Source organism: Diabrotica undecimpunctata, chromosome 7 (assembly GCF_040954645.1).
Source record: "Diabrotica undecimpunctata isolate CICGRU chromosome 7, icDiaUnde3, whole genome shotgun sequence".
Classification (NCBI taxonomy): Eukaryota; Metazoa; Arthropoda; class Insecta; order Coleoptera; family Chrysomelidae; genus Diabrotica; species Diabrotica undecimpunctata.
The window spans coordinates 29,814,312-29,832,823 of NC_092809.1; the positions used below are offsets into that span (position 1 = coordinate 29,814,312).

Sequence of the window (18,512 nt, forward strand, 5' to 3'; positions counted from 1 at the left end):
GGTTTGACAAGTGATAATATGTATATTACTAACACTATCTATCGACGCATGCTTTAAAAACTCCTACAACTGACACTAGCCATGTCAAACCAGTGACGTTGCGCGCTAGCTCTCTCTGATACCTCGCGTTTGTAATAGCTCGCAACCCTAATTTGCGACCATTTTTTCTTAGACAACCTTGTATCAACATATTAAAAAAAATTTCTTTAATATGATATAAAAAACACGCATATGTCATGAGCACCATGAATGAACGAAATTCACAAGTCACTAACATCGTCACCACTCTAGTTAAGTTATTGTGTGACATAGACTCATATTTTTTACAACTGACATTAATAGATGAGATTTAAATGTTGATTATTGTTCTAATTACATATTACAACTGCGGGTAGCAGACGAATCAGAATTGACTAAAATCTATAGATGACCCAACATCTTGAATGATCTGATGGCGGGAGCGATTTAAGAGAACGATGACTGGTTGAGAGAGAGGGACAGAGTGAAGTAGAGAGGGAGAAAGAGAGAGGGAGAGGAAAAAAGCACATGGTTTTAATAATAGAATATTAAAGTAGATCCAGTAGAGAACAGATGAGGGAGTGGAGAGAGCGTGGCGAAATACTACCACACACATTTTCTACCACGCCCATGTTGATAAGTAAAAATTCCACAATAGTACTACACTACTAAAGATGAACTCAGCAAAGGAAAAGGCAAAGGGTTATGAAACTAAACTTTGGAAATAAGAATATGCGAACCCACGTAAGGGAAGATTTATGATAAGTGTGGTACACAATAAAATGAAAGAACAAGGAAGAAATACACAAAAATAATTGCTCATTCTATTACTCAGGAAACAAAAACCGTAAATTTCATACGCCATTTGCAAATATGTATGCACTAACAGAGAGGGCAGAGGAAGAAGTAGAAATATCCTACGGTTTTATAAGAAATATACGATAAAATTTGAAAGACAAATATTCTTATACCACTAGGTAATATTAATCCCAAACTGGGAACAGAAGAAGCTTTGTAAATATTTTGGAAAACATAGTTCACATATTGAACCACATCTAAACGGAATTAGACCAGCACAATTGGCAACAGCAAATAATTACGCAGTTGTCAATTACTAACTTCCAGAGAAAAGTATCCCTAAATCTAGAGATTCTTTTCTCTGGAAGTTAGTACTGACAACCACATAAAGAAACGTGGAAAATGTCCTCATCTCAAAAAGATGGAACACATATACTTGGTAGTGGAAATTCTAATTCAAATCATTATCTCGAGTGAGCAAACCAACAAAAGAAACTCGCAACAGTAGCCTAAAAGGGACAAATGAATATAAAAAAAGTGCGGTACTATTCAAGAACCCAATAAAGAAAAAATATATGAACACGCTATCCAAATACAACTCAACGGGAAGAAAAGACATAAACAAAATGGAGAATATGTAAACAGGCGGTTGAAATTAACAATAACAATAACTGCTGAGAAAACGGTACAGGAAATTAACATAGAAAGAAACGCAGCATAGTACGACGAGCAATGTCAAATAGCAGTTAAAAAAAGCAAATTAGACTTTGTCCTTATGAAATGGACAGTAGTTAACCAGAAGTCGAAATGGTCAAATCTACGGTCATCTAAGGGCCATGTACGGTCTAGCATTTAAAGAGAAACTTCTCCTCGCGGTAGTACCACGTCAATTCCTTCTGCATCGCGACGTCAGCCGCCGATATTAGATGATGTCCTCGCTACAACTAACACCTTTTAAAAAATGGTAGGTTAGCTACTTTCTGAATTGACAATAATTTATGAGTTATGCCAATCAATTACTAATTTTATTCACATTTTATTTTTTCATTTATTATTTTAATTAATTAACCAGCTAATTTCAATACGTCTTACCTTAAATATTTATTTTCAAACAAAAAATTCAACAAAGTAACAGAATTAATCACAAATCAATAAAATCTAGAAAATTCAGGTTTAACTATAATGAGACAAACAGCGATAGCTAATATTGTTACCTAGCATCGATGTGTAAGCATCTTCATCGAGACTTTGGCTTTAAAAGTATTCGAAAATATAAAGTATAATTGTGAAACAAATATGTTCGTCAATTTATAGTAAAATAAAAAAAGCACCGCTCATTCGTATGAACACCGCTGCGCTGTAAGTAAATTTAAATGTTTTATTTGACATAAAGCAGCGTGTGCTATAATTCAATACCCGCCCAGAATTAAATGCATTACTACCGCCTAGAGGAAAGTATTGTTCACAAATAAAAATCTTACTACGAAATTGGCAATCTAAATTCCGAACTGGAACTTCGACCTCAAACTTATTAGAAAATATCTTCGAACGTAATACATTTGCTTGCAGCCACTATACGTGAACTCCTTCGGGCTATAGGTAACCAGAGAACAAATACCACACTCGTAACGTCAAATTACGTTTTTTTGTTTTCTATCGAAATGTAGTTCAAGCCACTACAATTACTTCGTACCGATAGGTTGTTATTAAGCAGTGAAATAACAGTATCCGCACAAAATTCGGCCTTGTCCAATCTACTCGGAGAAGGTATACATACAGTTTTTACAACATCCGTCATAATGTCGACAGTACCGGCTTTTCTAATTCGAACTCGCATGATACTGTTTATTATCTTCCACATTTCGGTTTTGGCACAACAAACAACACGGGCAGAACATTCGCTTTGCTTCTATTGACGTTTCAAAATTTTTAACACACAAACACAATATTTATCATAAAGAAATAAAAACAGATTAGAGAAAACGTAAATAAAAAGTTGCATCCTTAGTTTATTAGTTTCGTATATTTTCGAGTGTTCATCCGTTCTAAAATTGTCTTCTTATTAGTAGGATAAGTTTGTAGACGTTTTGACGAACTATTATTGTCACTTTTTTGTGTTGTGTTTAGCGCAGTTTGGAAACGGAACCCAGGAAGCATTGTTTAGTTTCATTGTATTCATCCAGAAACGTTGGGATCCCAAACAGACATCTACTTATGGCTTATTGACTACAAGAAAGCTTTTAATAAAATAAAAAAAAAACGACAAATTAAAGGAATGTTTATGTACAAAGGAAAAATGTGGTTTCAAATAACATTAGAATTACTTGCTCTATAACCCCATTTAAAATTAGTTTACAAATTGGCTCTCTTCCATCATTTCTAATGATGATGTACTTAACTGAAATTTCATAAAAGCAATAAATATGTGTCTGAGATCAGTTACCTTTAAAGTAACCAGTCAGTTTAAGATGCTCTGTAACCCCAAGCTATCAGTCTCAACAAGATTGAGAACTTCTTCTTCTTGCAGTACCGTCTCCTATCGGAGGTTGGCTACCATCACAGCAATCTTTACTTTGTTGGCTGCAGTTCTGAACAACTGTATTGAACTGCAACCATACCACTCCCTTAAATTTCGCAACCAGGAAATCTCTTTCCCGAGATTTTTCCTTGGATTATGAGTCTAAGCAGAGAGTACTTTTCTCCTCTCATTATGTGGCCCTGATATTCCAGTTTTTTCGTTTGTATGGTTTTTATGACTTCGCATTCCTTCCCCATCTTCAGCGGAACCTCTTGATTTGTTACTCTTTCTGTCCATGGTATTTTCCACATTCTCCTGTAACACCACATCTCGAATGCCTCAATGTTTTTGATGTTTATCTTTTTCAGTGTCCAGGCTTCCATGCCGTACAGCAGAACGGAGAAAACATAGCACCGTAACATTCTCGTTCTTAAGTTTATATTTATGTCCCGGCTGCATAGGAACTTTTTCATTTTCACAAACGATTGTCTCACTATCTCTATTTGCCTTTTGATTTCTCTTGTCTGGTCATTAGTATCAGTGAAGCAAACCCCTAAATATTTGTAGGACGTAACTCTTTCAACTGGCTGATTATTTATGGTTAAATTCACATTGGTGTATAGCTTCTTTGTTACAATCATGAATTTAGTCTTTTTGATGTTCAGTTTTAGACCATACTTATTTGTATGGGTGTTTATGTTTTCCATCAAAAACTGTAAATTTGCTAGGTTATCTGTTACTATTAGCGTGTCATCAGCGTATCGTATATTGTTAATTAACTCTCTGTTAATGTTCATACCAATGTTTTGCTCTAGGAGCGCTTCCTGACATATTGTTTCGCTATATATATTGAATAATAGTGGAGAAAGTACACAACCCTGACGCATATCTCGACGAATCTCAATTTCTTCGGTTAACTCATTATCAACTTTGATTTTTGCTGTTTGTCCCCAGTACAACCTGGATATGATGTTAATGTCGCGACTGTCGATGTTTTTGCTTCTTAGGATTTCATACAGCTTTTGGTGTCTGACTTTATCGAAGGCCTTCTCAAAATCTATGAAACCTACGTAGAGGTCTTGGCTTACATCCAAACATCTTTGCATTAACACACTCAGACCAAACAAATCTTCCCGTGCGAAAAGATTGAGAACACTAAAGTGTTATGTGTGGTCTCTATTACTATATGGCTGTGAGACCTGGACATTAAAACAGGATAACGTCAACAAATTAAATTCATTTGAAATGTGAATGTACCGCCAATGCTAAGAATAAGCTGGACCAGCAGAACTACGAATGAAGAAGTACTGAGAGCAATGAACACACGCCCTCATCTGGTCAATACTATCAAAATTAGAAAGACGTCATATCTAGGACACATAATGCGCCATAGGGAATTTGAGCAACTCCAGGTAATATTATACGGCAAGATTGAAGGTAAAAGGGGCATAGGACGAAAGAAAAAATCTTGGCTACGAAACATCAGAGATTGGACCCACACAAGAGGAAATGAATTAATTTATCAAGCCCAGAACAGAGAAATTTGCCATATTTATTGGTATAAGTGTTATGGTTCAAAAAACAGTTGAGGTGGTGGATAGAGGGATGCCCTAACAGATTCAAGGACCCGCGGGTAATCGGGAAAAAAAAATACCACCCGCGAACCAAAACAGACTAAGGTATGGTAACCCTAACAGAAGATTCCCTGGTCCTCCGACTCTGGGGGTTGAGCGCAGGGCTAACGACCCCATCCTGAAAAAAAAAACAATGTTAAGGGAGGTGAAAAAACATACACCGGACGGACCTTATGTAGACGATCTGGCAAACGAAAAAAGGATATTCGATTTGGATCATGTAACGTGAGAACATTGTACTCTGCAGGAGCGAAGAGATGCCGCTTAGATACTCTTAACAAATACAATATGGACATAACAGCTATACAGGAGGTACGATGGAAAGGGACCGGTACTATCCAGAAGAATTTGAATACAATATACTATAGCTGCCATCAAATGCAACATATTTTTGGTGTAAGCTATGTAGTTAGCAAAAAAGTTAGTAACGCTATAGATCATAGAATATGTGTTTTAAGAATACGTGAATACATTCGAGGATAAAACAGAGACAGAAAAAGAAGAATTCTATGAGGAATTAGAACAAACATATAGACCATGTCCCAATAACGACGTTAAGTTGATTATTGGGGACATGAACGCTAAGGTAGAACAAGAAGAGATGTACAGACCAACCACAGGACCTCATAGCATACATGAAGAATGTAATGATAATGGGACGAGACTTGTAAATTTTGTAGTATCTCTAAACATGACGATCAGTAGTACATACTTCCAACAAAAGCGTATACATAAAGTGACGTAGACATCTCCAGATCAACAGACCCAAAATCAGATACACCACGTACTGATTGATTCAAGACATGGATCAAATGTACTAGACTGCAGAAGTTATAGAGGCGCTACTATTGACCCCGATCACTATCTCATAGCTGGGAGTCTCAAATCACGTATATCAATTTCCAGGAACGAAAAGACTTAGGGCCGATTGTTCGAACGCTAATCAAAACTTGATGATAATCAAATATTTAATTACAATCAAATACGTCATAGCAGCTGTCAAAATTATTAAAAATTGGTTATTATTATTATTGATTTGTAAATAAAAACATGAAATTAACATCAGAAAGAGTTTAATTATGGTTTATTTTAAATTAAAACGCAAAATAATAAAACTGAATAAAATAAATCAGTCAACATAACCTAAAATGTGACGTATGGAAGTGTGAAAGTGGAAAAAGTGGAAAGACTCAAAGATCAAAATCTACTATATTGCCATATAGTAGATTTTGATCTTTAAGCTATTTTTTAGCTAAAAATTTTAACTGTCAAAATTTCAAGTAAATTAATGCATATAAGAAAAACTCAGAGATTTTACTAAAGTACTTTCAGATGTAGTTTAAATTTTGGCTAGTGAATATTCTCTATTTTCATAGATATATTTCAAAAAAGTATTTTTATAAAAATTACTGAAAAATATTCATATTATAATTTTATTTAAAACAAACACTGAACCACTGTACATTCTTAGTAAAGCTTATTTATTCATATTGTACTTTTATTGTTCTAGATACACATATAATTCCGATTGTCTTGTTTCAATTCTGCAACACTCTACTTTTTGTTAACCGACTCGTAAAAAGTGTACAGTTAGTGTGGGAATCGTGAAGTGGTGTAACAAGAGATCATTTCGCAACCTCCAAGGTGAACATCGTGAAAGAGATCACTCTTGTACGACGTCGAATCTGACTTGCTTCTGAAGTGTAACATTTCAATGTTAAGAGAAATTTCGAAACGTTTTGTGAACCTAAGGCTGCTTTCCTAATCTAATCGACGATGTTAGGGATCCGTGGGAAATGATCAAGGTTGCTATCTGGAATTCAGGGTCGACACAAGACAACGCCTTCGAATACTTCGCGATATAAGACTCATAATTATGTAATAAATGTGAAATAATGACCTTAAGTATATATCAAACCTGTCCAGTCGTTTAGTATATATACAAAATAAAAACAACAATTTTTATTAAAATTTTACAAATATTTTATAATGTAATGTATCCAAGTTTATTTAGAATTATTGCTAAAAAAAATGTAATTATGGTGCTACTCGTAGATAAAGTTTACATATATAGATAAATATTAGCTCCGTGCGTGACCATGGTAGGGGTACCTTGAAACGATGCCAGCGTGCGTAGCGGCGAAATATGACAAAATTGGAATCATGGAATCTTTTTACGCATAAATTTTATCAAAAATGTGTGCAAATACATGTTGCGAATTTAATTGTGCTAATAATAGCAAAAATAGTAAGTATAGGTTCCCAAAGATTACATATAAATTAGAGAAAAGAAAAAGATGGATCCGTGCTATTAATATGAAAAAATATCACATAACCTCATTTTTATGCAATTGAAATAGAAAATATTTAAATAATTTACCTTAAATGATATTTTATAAGACTTCAAGCTAACTGCAGAGTGCCTGATGACTTTAACTTTTATATCATACCTTTTACTATTACTGTTTTTAATTATATGCTCTTTCACGTGAAAAACTTGATTTGCCAGTACTAGATTTTTCCCTTTCTTTTCCGTTTGGGGTTAAAAAGATATATTATGATGAATTTTGAGAAACCCAGTTTTTAATACTACATTTATTTTGTACATAAACTGAAAAAATATAATTAAAAAGTTAATTATTAATAATTGTCAATTTCGCCTGTATTTAACAATGTCAAACATATGTCATATGTTTAACCTAAAAATTGGTAGGTCTAAAGTCCAAAACAGTCAGATGAAGGCGGTAGGTGTCGCGTCAGTCACGCACGGAGCGAATATATATATATATATATATATATATATATATATATATATATATATATATATATATATATATATATATATATATATATATCAAATGTGGGTTATTCCTAAGGAATGGTTATTAATTTTTTTTTGTAATTATACGAAGCCACCATTTAAAGTTATTAGCAATTTTGTAAAAATATTTGTAATGAAAATCTGCACTTTTTTAAATAAAATAAAATTTTTTGATTGGGGTGTTTAATTAAGTAAAACACGAAAAAAAGTAAAGATTTTGATTGTATAATTTTAATGAAATTTTATATTTAATTTGTGTTATATTCGCTCAGTAAAATGATTCTTTACAAATTAATATCGATGAGAAAACTGCCGGTTCTTTTTTTAAGAAAATATCAATATGCTTTTCATTTATGTTTTCAAAGAAGCTTTTCCATTGTGGAAAAATATGTTATGTTATGACCAGTCCTAACTTATGGATGGAAACTGCCCAAAAAGCGATGAGAAGATACTAGACGTTCGAACGAAACATTTTGACATATATACAAAGAAGTGTGAAAAAAACAAAGTATGGCGAAAACGATATAACTTTGAATTGTGCAATACATATAAAGAAACAAACATCATCACATTTATTAGAAGACTGCGCTGGGTTGATCAAGTAAACCGGATGCAGGAAATTCCAGCCCACAAGAAAATCCTAAAGCAGGCACCAACCTGCCTGAAGAAGATATGGAGAAGATAGAACAACACTTTCCTCTCTCTAGTTCCATCCCTTCTTGTGAAATATTGGGCGCTTATTATTATATATATTATATAACAATATATATATATATATATATTCTTGGCCAAAAGTGTGACACTGCTGACTGACCGGGTCAGAGCAAAACAAGACTTAAACAATTAAAAATCACCAGCTGGAAGCGTAAAGCCCATAATAGATCGGAATCAGATTATTTTTGTTTCTACATATTTCCTGAATATATTAATTCTACCTTTGTGTTTTATCTCTTGTGTTTCTTTTTAATTTCCTTAATTTGATTATACATTTCGGTTAATCCCCTTAGCTTCTTAGATTCTCTTTCTTGTGTCCTTATATATCTGTTTGTACACTATTTCTTTTTTCTCTTTAGAATTTTTTCTCTGTATTAACTGTACTCCATCCATGGATGATTTTTCCGTCTTTTTCACGAATTTATAATTACTGTCAGACAAAATTCTTTACAAAAATGTCAAACATTTACTAATTACGAAAATATTTCCATGATTTGTAATTTCTGAGAATTAATATTGACCACTAAATCATATTTCCACATTCAAAGTTTATCTAATTCACGAGAATCGGTATACCTTGAACCATTTTTGCCATATCTGCGGTCAGTTATATAAGATAATTTTCAGTATTTTGATTGTATCATCAACTACAGATCAAAATATGCGTAGAATTTTCAATAAAATGTACGTAATATAAAAATGGAATATTTTAATTGGATATGTTAATTGGACTGTAGTGCAGTGAATACTGCTGTGAAAAATGTTATGTTCACAGATCACACGAAAATTCAGTTATGGAAGCCACATGGGCAAAACTTCGTTTACGGAAGAGTTGTTGGCGAACGGTATGCCAGTTACAACCTTATACAGAGTGTTATTTTTGGTGGAGGCGGCATCTATTTGAAAGATCGCACGCAAGTAAATCGCACCAAAAAGATGTTGGGCAAAAAAACTGTAGAGTTTAAACAAGAGGCCTTATAATTTATTCTGAACATTAACGACGGAAAACAAAATATAAGATATGCTCAAAATCAGATCGACATGGAACCACAAGAAAAGTCACACCTACAAATTTATATTCAGCTTTCATTACCTGGACTCAATTTTAAAATGAAAACAATGTTAGTCAAGAAATACATTCAAGGATTATAAGCGGCAATAAGTGCTTCTATACAGAATATTGAATCTAAGAAAAAAAATATAAAAAACAGTTACTTTATATATTGATGAAAATATACTCATTATAATGGCGGTGAGTAGAAAATTAAAATGAATCATGAGCACGACGAACTAATTCCGAGGGTAATATTGTAAATTTGTGAAGTCACATAGGGTAAACTAGATGGACCATTTAGAAAGAATACCAGATAATCGCGCTAATGGAAGTCCCAAGGAACAGAATCAAGGTAAGACCCCGTAGAAGAGCATCTAAAAGACATAACCATTGAACAAGGGAGAAGGAGACTAGCTGACAGGGCAGAATGGAATAATATTAATAAGCAGGCCGAAAATCCACAAGGTGTAGCGCCACGTGAATATTTCGACTTCTGAGTATTTATTTATTTTGGCTTTCTCAATTATAGAAAAAGCAAAGATAAATGCATTTTCAATGCCTCTTTAACAGTTACGTACAAAATAAAAGACTCCAATTGTCTTTCAGTACATTTTATTTTCTCTATTATAGTCGCACGGAACATTAGTTAACACTTAATTAATAACAAATGCAACAAAATCACCCAGTTCACGATGCGAATTCTTTCAATCTGATTTTTTTACATAATTCTCACGGGTATACACAACAAATAATACAGAGTTTCAAAAGAAAATAGTAGGTCAGTTAAGTAGTAAGTAGGCAAACGTAATCGTTGGAATAAGGCTTTGCGTCCATTCTTGTCGAGGTGGATGACATATCGCTGGGAGTTGTACGATTCACACACGAGTAAAAGTTATGATTTTGTGGTATGGGTTTATGAGAATATGCTCCATTGTGTTAAAGAATTCAGCGACTTGTGCAGTGGCGCATTATTGACTTATACAGACAGATCTATTATTATTTAAAACAAGATTTTCTATTCCTAACTTAGTTTCTATGAAAAAATAACATCCGACAAATACAGAATGTACTATGTAATAACTTTCTCACCTAATATAAATAAAGTAATTTTCTTAACATTTATGAATTAAATATTCGCATGATTACACTCTAGGATGATTCGGAACTATTTTTTTAAATACTTATAAATGTTTTAAATACTTATAAATCTGTAATCTAATAAGACCTTAAAAAGAGTGCAGAAGCTTTTATGTATTTATTTTGGGTTAACGACTTAGGATGAATCTGCTTTTAGTATTGTTAATAAAAGTTTTAAACTTACCAGTCGTCAAAATGCTTCCGAAAACAGTTCTTGGGGGAAGTTATATATTTTTTGTTTGTACTGTTTGTAATGTCTTCTCTAACACATTTACTAAACAATATTGAACGAATTAACAGGGGCAAATCATCGAGGATAGAGTTCAAATTATGAACACGATAGAGAGATTTTTATAGACAACTATACAAAGAACAGCAACGTAACCGGAGTGGATCATTACCAAAGATAATCAATCAGGGATCTGAAATGTTACCGGACGTAACACCCAATGAAGTTCGAAGGTTAGTGCAAGAAATAAAAAACAATAAGTCACCCGGAGGCGATGAAATAGTGGCAGATGCCTTGAAAGTGGCTGGAAAAAGATTATGGCAGGTCCTTGCCAAACTATTCACTAGATGTTTGCAGGAAGCAATAACACCAACCCAGTGGTATAACGCAGCAATTATCATACTTCATAAAAAAGGAGATGCTACCGACCTCAGGAATTACAGGCCCATATGTCGTACTTTCTCATATTTATAAACTATTTACAAAAATAATTACGAAACGACTAGAAAATAAACTGGAATTTTATAAGCCCATAGAACAGGCGGGTTTTAGAAAAGGCTATGGAACAAACGATCACCTACTGGTAATAAAAAATCTTATAGAAAAATGCACTGAATATAATAAACCACTAGCTTTAATATTTGTCGACTATGAAAAGGCATTCGACACCGTAAATCAACAAAAAATGTTGGAAGCCTTCAGAAATTCCCGATACAACGTGGAGTACGCCAGGGGGGCACCATATCGCCGAAACTGTTCACTACGCTTTTGGAATATATATGTAAAAGGGCAAAACTGACCGACAAGGGCATAAACATAAACGGAGAAAAGCTTAGCCATCTAAGGTTTGCAGATGATATTGTACTAATAGCTGATAGGATAGATGAGGCCAAAGAACTTTTAAATCAGCTCTACCTTTCCTCGCTAGAAGGGGGATTGAAAATAAATATATCTAAAACCCAGATGATGACAAATCTTGTAGTCAGCGAAGATATATGCGTAGGAACAAGATCCATAGACCAAGTAATGGCCTATAAATACCTAGGTCATGAGATTCGCATAGGAAAAGATAACCAAACCGTTGAGCTTCTCCGTCGTATACGACTGACTTGGGCAGCCTTCAGCAAGCTGAGCCATATTTTCAAATCGTCTGATATACCAATATGCCTTAAAAGAAAAACGTTTAATCAGTGTGTTTTGCCAGTGTTAACTTACATTGCGGAAACGTTGGCCATGACAAGGAGAACAGTTCAAAAGATCCGTGTGTGTCAAAGGGCGATGGAGCGTGCTATGTTGGGCGTTTCGCTACGAGACAAGATCCGGAGACAAATCGCCAGCTACGACAAAGAACAGGAGTGGCTGATGCAGTAGAGAGAGTAGCAACACTGAAATGGAACTGGGCAGGTCACGTGGCTCGAATGACAGATAATAGATGGACAAAGCGGATACTGGAATGGAGACCAAGAGATGATGCCTACTGAAGCAGAGGTCGTCCACCAACACGTTGGACTGACGATCTAAAACGTTGTCATAGGAATTGGATGCAAGAGGCACACGATCGAAATAGATGGAAAATTATGAGGGAGATCTATGTCCAGCAGTGGATAAGCGAAGATTGAATGATGATATATATATATATATATATATATATATATATATATATATATATATATATATGACAAAATAGAACCATGAAGGTAACGGGAGAAAATCTAGCAACAAGTAGAAAAAAAATCTGACGTCTGAAATGCAAAACAACAAATTTCCTGAAGACGACGAAAAATAACTGTAAATCTGCAGTGTCCTACCTACAAGATAACTATCAGATATGTTCGGCAGGGAGATACTATGTGACCAAAGTTTTTCATTACTGAAACTCATTCATCTACAAGTTGCAGACAACGTGGTCCTTATTCTTGTTGGTCTAAAAACTGACAGAAATATGGTGACTAAACTTAAGGATGCAGCAAATAAGGTAGACGTTAACATCAACTATCAAAGAGAAAAATACAAAATGATGACGAACTTACTTCCGAGTACTTATGAATGTAAAGGATGTCAAAATAGAAATTCTTAACAGGTATATTATTATATTTGAACGAAGGATCCTGAGAAGAATATTCGGTGGCATCTGTGAAAATGGTGTTTGGAGAAGGAGGTACAACTACGAGATATATCACAGATATAAACATATATTTGGTGGTAAAGACCTTTATAAAAATAGGAAGACTAAGATGGGCAGGACATCTGGCAAGATCACAGCAGAACAACCCTCCTAGAAGAGTCCTTATGTCACAACCTGTGGGAAGTAGAAATAGGGGTAGACAAAAACTCAGATGGAGGGATGGTGAAGATGAGGATGGTAGACAAATAGGCGCAGCAAACTGGCAACAGTTGGCAATGGATAGAACTGACTGGCGTAATAGACTTGGGAAGGTCGAGGCTCTTTTATAGGGCTGTAGCACGAATGATGATGATGATATTATTATATATTAAACTGGAAATAGTTTGTACAAAAAATCAAAGAAAGAGGTTTAGATGATTAACTTCGGTAGAAAAGAGATATATGATTTGAAACTAAAATAACTGAACTATTTTATTTAACTTATTTGTGGGAGAAGAGCCACTAACGACGAAGTATTAAACAGCATCAATAGACACCTAGATCTGGTTAAAATGATTAAAATAAGATATCTTCGACATCTAATGCTAAATAGGGAGTTTGGATCCACACAGGATTGGAACAGGAAACCAGTTTAATTCATCAATCTCATGACACATAAAAAGTTGTCATATTGATAGTTAACCTCAAGAAGACACTTGGGAGAAGGATATCTCCTCCTCAATCTTTTCTCCTTCGTAAGGATGTAGTGCAATATTGTTTCCAGACCTCTGTGATACCGTCTAGGTTTGTTATCCCACTATTATCTTTGATGACCTGTGTCTGCGGTTTGAATTCTCTCGCTAGATACTAAACACGAGAAGGATATACCAATACCCAAAAAACATAATGTCATATCACGTAAAACATATCAAGAAAACATATTCATACATCGAAATTTAAGTTACTTGATTCTGCGTACCAATATGTCCGGAGTATATTATACATTACCAGTTTGATTTTTGTATTTCATAAAAACTCACGATGAGTCACAGCACCTTCATCAGCAAATCGCGTTACAACTTGCGCCTATGAACAGTATGAACTGCTTGGAAGCGCTGGTATAGTATAACTAAAAAACGTAAAATAACGAGCCATTTCATTAGAGATTACAAAAAAAAAAGAGTAGAGCCAGAAAAAGCATAAAAATATCAGGATGAACCTACAATTAGATGTAAAGAAAATAATTTAACACAGAGTATAATAGCGACAACAAAAGAAGAATTAGTATCTTTCAGCATTATAGGGTTACTTTTCAGAACTCATATTTTGAAATACAGGTTCATTAAAAGTCAACAAAAATCATCGTCCCACCTGTACATTAAGTTGATATGTATAACTATTATACAATATTAATATAATATACAGTTGCAAATTAATGCTGCAAATATTAATAATAATAATTTTGAATTTATTGACACGGAAATGTTATTAGCTCGACCGTATTAACATAAGATACACAACTTTCTTCATTATCGTAAGGTTATAATCATCACGATGATTTCAATCTTGATTGCCTCACACCGATCATTTGTGTATAAAAAGTACATGAAAACAAAATTTTTATAATGTCTTAATCAAGTAATGAGTAAGACTCGAGTCAATACAAGAGTTTTGATTAATTCATAATAATGGAGGACGCCTAAACAATTACAGAAAAAATACTACATAAAGAATATCGTAACAGATGAATGAGTGGTTTTATTACAATTGTAGATAATCTACTGAAGTTTTAACCTCTCCAATGAGAGCTATATGTCTAAGAATATCGTTCGTGCTGTAGTATGTTTTGATGTCCCTTTTGCTCATGCGTTTCACTATTTTCGTTCATTCTCTTTCCCTTATTGCAGTCAACTAATTTAATTATTCAGATCAACTAAAGGTAAATTAGCACTGGACAGAAGAATAATAAACTAATATAACACAGTATCGAAGGATTTGACTGAAATTTTGAAGTAACGAAATTCTTTGTCGAATGTCTAACAACTAAACGAAGTTACAAGAATCTACGTACTGCCTATTCCGAGTTATCTGTAACGTTGGTGACCTTTGACCTATTGACCCCACATATGGTTCTTCCTTGGACCAAGAGGACATATCAGCAAGTTTGAAGCCTCTAGAATTTTTCCTTCCGAAGTCATGACAGCGACAGATAGACGGACAATTATACAACGACACGATTTCAAGAAGGGCGTGCCAGATCATATAATCATATTTTTATCTAGTTCAGGCTTGATGCTGGTATGAGATACCATGTCGAAACTGGGGTTAAGGGTACTATACTAGTGCAGCAAAGAAGCAATATCAAACAATGATGCAAAACATTAAAAGAATTCCCTGCAGTTGCAGCATGATTATAAAATCTCAATGGATATTCTTAATTTCCGAATAATAATCGTTAATTCATCATCATTCTCTTGCGCCTTTATATCTTGGATCATCTTAGGTCATACCAATATCAATCCCCTTTACCGACATGTCCTGCCTAAGCGTCTCACCTAGATCTTTTTTGGTCTTCCTCACCTACTGCTTCCAGGAACTTGCAAATCAGCAATTCTTCGTATTGGGTGATTAGCATTAAACGTTGCCCATGCCCGAACCATATTAAACTATTCTCTCTAATTTTGGCATCAATTGGTATCAATCCTAGACTTCCCCTAATATACTCATTCTTAATTTTATCCTTTTTTGTCACTCCATTTATCAATATAAGTATTCTCATCTCCGCCACATGCGTTGTTCCCCTTATTTTTAACTGCCCAAAATTCAGTTCCGTACATCATACATATTTTTAGGAGTTTTATAGAATTTCCTTCCAGTTTAATTAAAATCTTTCCGTCACAAAACACACCACTGGCCTCCTTTCACTTCATCCATCCCGACCTAACTCTACTGCAAGCATCTCCGTCTATTTCTCCATTATTCTGTAATACCGATCATTAGCGTACATTAAGCACTAGGGAATGTTAACCTGTAGTCCAGTAGTAATGAGAATAAATAAGGAATAAGCATTGAGCCCTGATATAACCCTACTTTCACATGAAATGTATTAATCTCCCTCACCCTCGTCCTAAAACTAGTTGTTACTTCGTCCTATGTATCTCACAATCTTCAAATAATCAACAGGAACTGTTTTCTTATTGAGCGCTCACCTCAGAACCTCTTGAGGAATTCTATCATAAGCTCTAAATAGAATATGATACAAAAAAAAGAAAATCCTTCCATTATAATATTCAATATTCGTCTTATGTTTTAACACCCCTTCAAGCGTTACATTAGAATCCGATTATCTCTTTTATTTCTTTTTCCATATTGTATTAAAACAATTTAATTTTGATATACAACAGCTGTGTTACGCCACTGTAACAAATCTACCAACCATAAAGCAGCTCGAATCCAAGCAAATGCCGTAATCTAGTAAGGCTTTGTTCCTAGTCATAGACGCGTAAAATATACAGGGGGTATTTTGCATATCGTTTGTTAAGCTGTCACAGTACTAACAACAATAAAGCTTTATTGTAGACAAAATTCTTCGGGACAACATTCCCAGCTGTAATATCTCTTTAAGCATATCAACAAGCTATAAATATATAAAAAAATTTTTTTTTAGTTACTTGCTTACTTTCGCAGAACTTTCCGTATATACATGGTCATTTGCTATTCCCTAGACTCGATTCTCTGCAATTTTTGTGTGCAGTATTCTTTTTTCAATTTGTCACATTTTATTCAACTTCTATTCTTTTTTGCCCTTGAGAGTTTTACTTGTTATTCAGCTTTTTCTATTTTTTGCAGCTAATTGTTTATATATATATATATATATATATATATATATATATATATATATATATATATATACAGGGTGAGTCATAACTATTGGGACATAGACTAAGGATAGGTTATTTGGACCAAAATATGGCTATTGGGCCAAATATGCCTTAATAAAATGTTGCTGAGAAAAAAGATACAGAGTGTTAAAGTTAATTTTTGTTTTTCGTTTTTTGCTAATAGTTTCCCTGTATATTTATAAATTGCTATCAAAATTGGCAGAGAGGCATAATCTTAGACAAGAAATAGTATTTTATTTACAATTCCACTATCAAATACCAAACTAATAAACAAAGTTGCAACTAACGTAAGGTTTCCGTTTTGACGATAAATCAAAGCTAAACACACTTTAACTTAAAAGAACTCACAAAAACTCAAACTAAATGTTCTACATGGTCTCCTCCGATTTCTATGCCTTTTCTAATTCTTTTTATAAAGGATTTTCGGACGTTAAAAAAATATTATTCTGTCCTCTTATAAGATTAGCTGCATTTTGAATGTATCTCCAAAGTTCGTCTCGTGTATTAATTTCATTGGCATAAACTAAGGACTTCATATGTCCTCAAAAATAAAAATCTAGCGGGTTGTACTCAGGACTTCTTGGTGGCCATTGAAAATCAGTGCCTCTGTCAATCCATCGTTGAGGAAATACGTCATTAAGATGATTTCTAACAGCTAATGAAAAATTAGGTGGCGCTCGATCCTGCATAAACCACATTTTTCTTATTACATCCAGTGACAGATCATCTTAAATATCACTAAGAGTATTTTTCAAAAAGAATAAATAAGAATCTCCATTTAAATTCGGAGGAAGAACATAAGGCCCTAGTAGTTGGTCGCCTATAATGCCACACCAAATATTCATTTTAAACTCATGCTGAAAATGTCTAGCTTTAATAGCATGCGGGTTTTCTTCTTCCCAATAATTACTATTTCGCCAATTAAAAACCCCTCATCTGGTAAAAGTTGCTTCATCAGTGAACATAATATTCTTAATAAAGTGTCTGTCATTGCGATGTTTATTCAGAATACGTTGGCAAAACTGTAACCGTCGTGAAAGATCTGTTGAAAGTAAATTTTGAACAGGAGTGAAGTGATAAGGATGGAGGTTCTCTTTTTTAGAATTCTAACAATAGACGACTGACTTACTCCTGTTGCTGCTGATATATGTCGTGAACTTATTTCAGAATTTTCATCTACTCGAACCAAAAGTTTATCTTCTTGATTAGGTGTGATTTGTTTTTTTCTTGTGCGTATACGCAAATCATATCTCGCATTTCTTCATTAGTGAAATGATTGTGACGAGGCATTTCAATAAAAAAAAAGTAATGATTACTTTTAAAAAATGCAACATTACACTGCACTGTCACATCAAAAATAATTTACTCTGAACAAATGACATTTACCAACAACAATTACCTGACAGTCCAAAGCATACTTTTCATAAATGAAATAATAATTGAAATCCTTTTTTAAGACTCTAAGCAGTTCGACTGCGTTTTTATCGAAAACGGTTGAAATTATCATGTTTAAACAAGAGTACCAATTTTACGTAAAAATGATGTTTACGTCATATTTTCTAATAAACATCACTAAAAAGTCT

General features: G+C 33.9%; 1 protein-coding gene and 1 long non-coding RNA gene across 3 annotated transcripts in view; both read right to left on the reverse strand.

Moving 5' to 3' along the window:
- Positions 1–2,335, reverse strand: part of LOC140446938 (uncharacterized) — a 104,950-nt gene extending 102,615 nt beyond the window's left edge. The window contains exon 1 of the long non-coding RNA XR_011951537.1: positions 2,298–2,335. This is a non-coding gene — a long non-coding RNA (uncharacterized lncRNA). The remainder of the gene's footprint in view (positions 1–2,297) is intronic.
- Positions 1–18,512, reverse strand: part of LOC140445136 (death-associated protein kinase related-like) — a 467,123-nt gene that overhangs the window by 384,947 nt on the left and 63,664 nt on the right. The gene's annotated exons all lie outside the window — the stretch shown is intronic.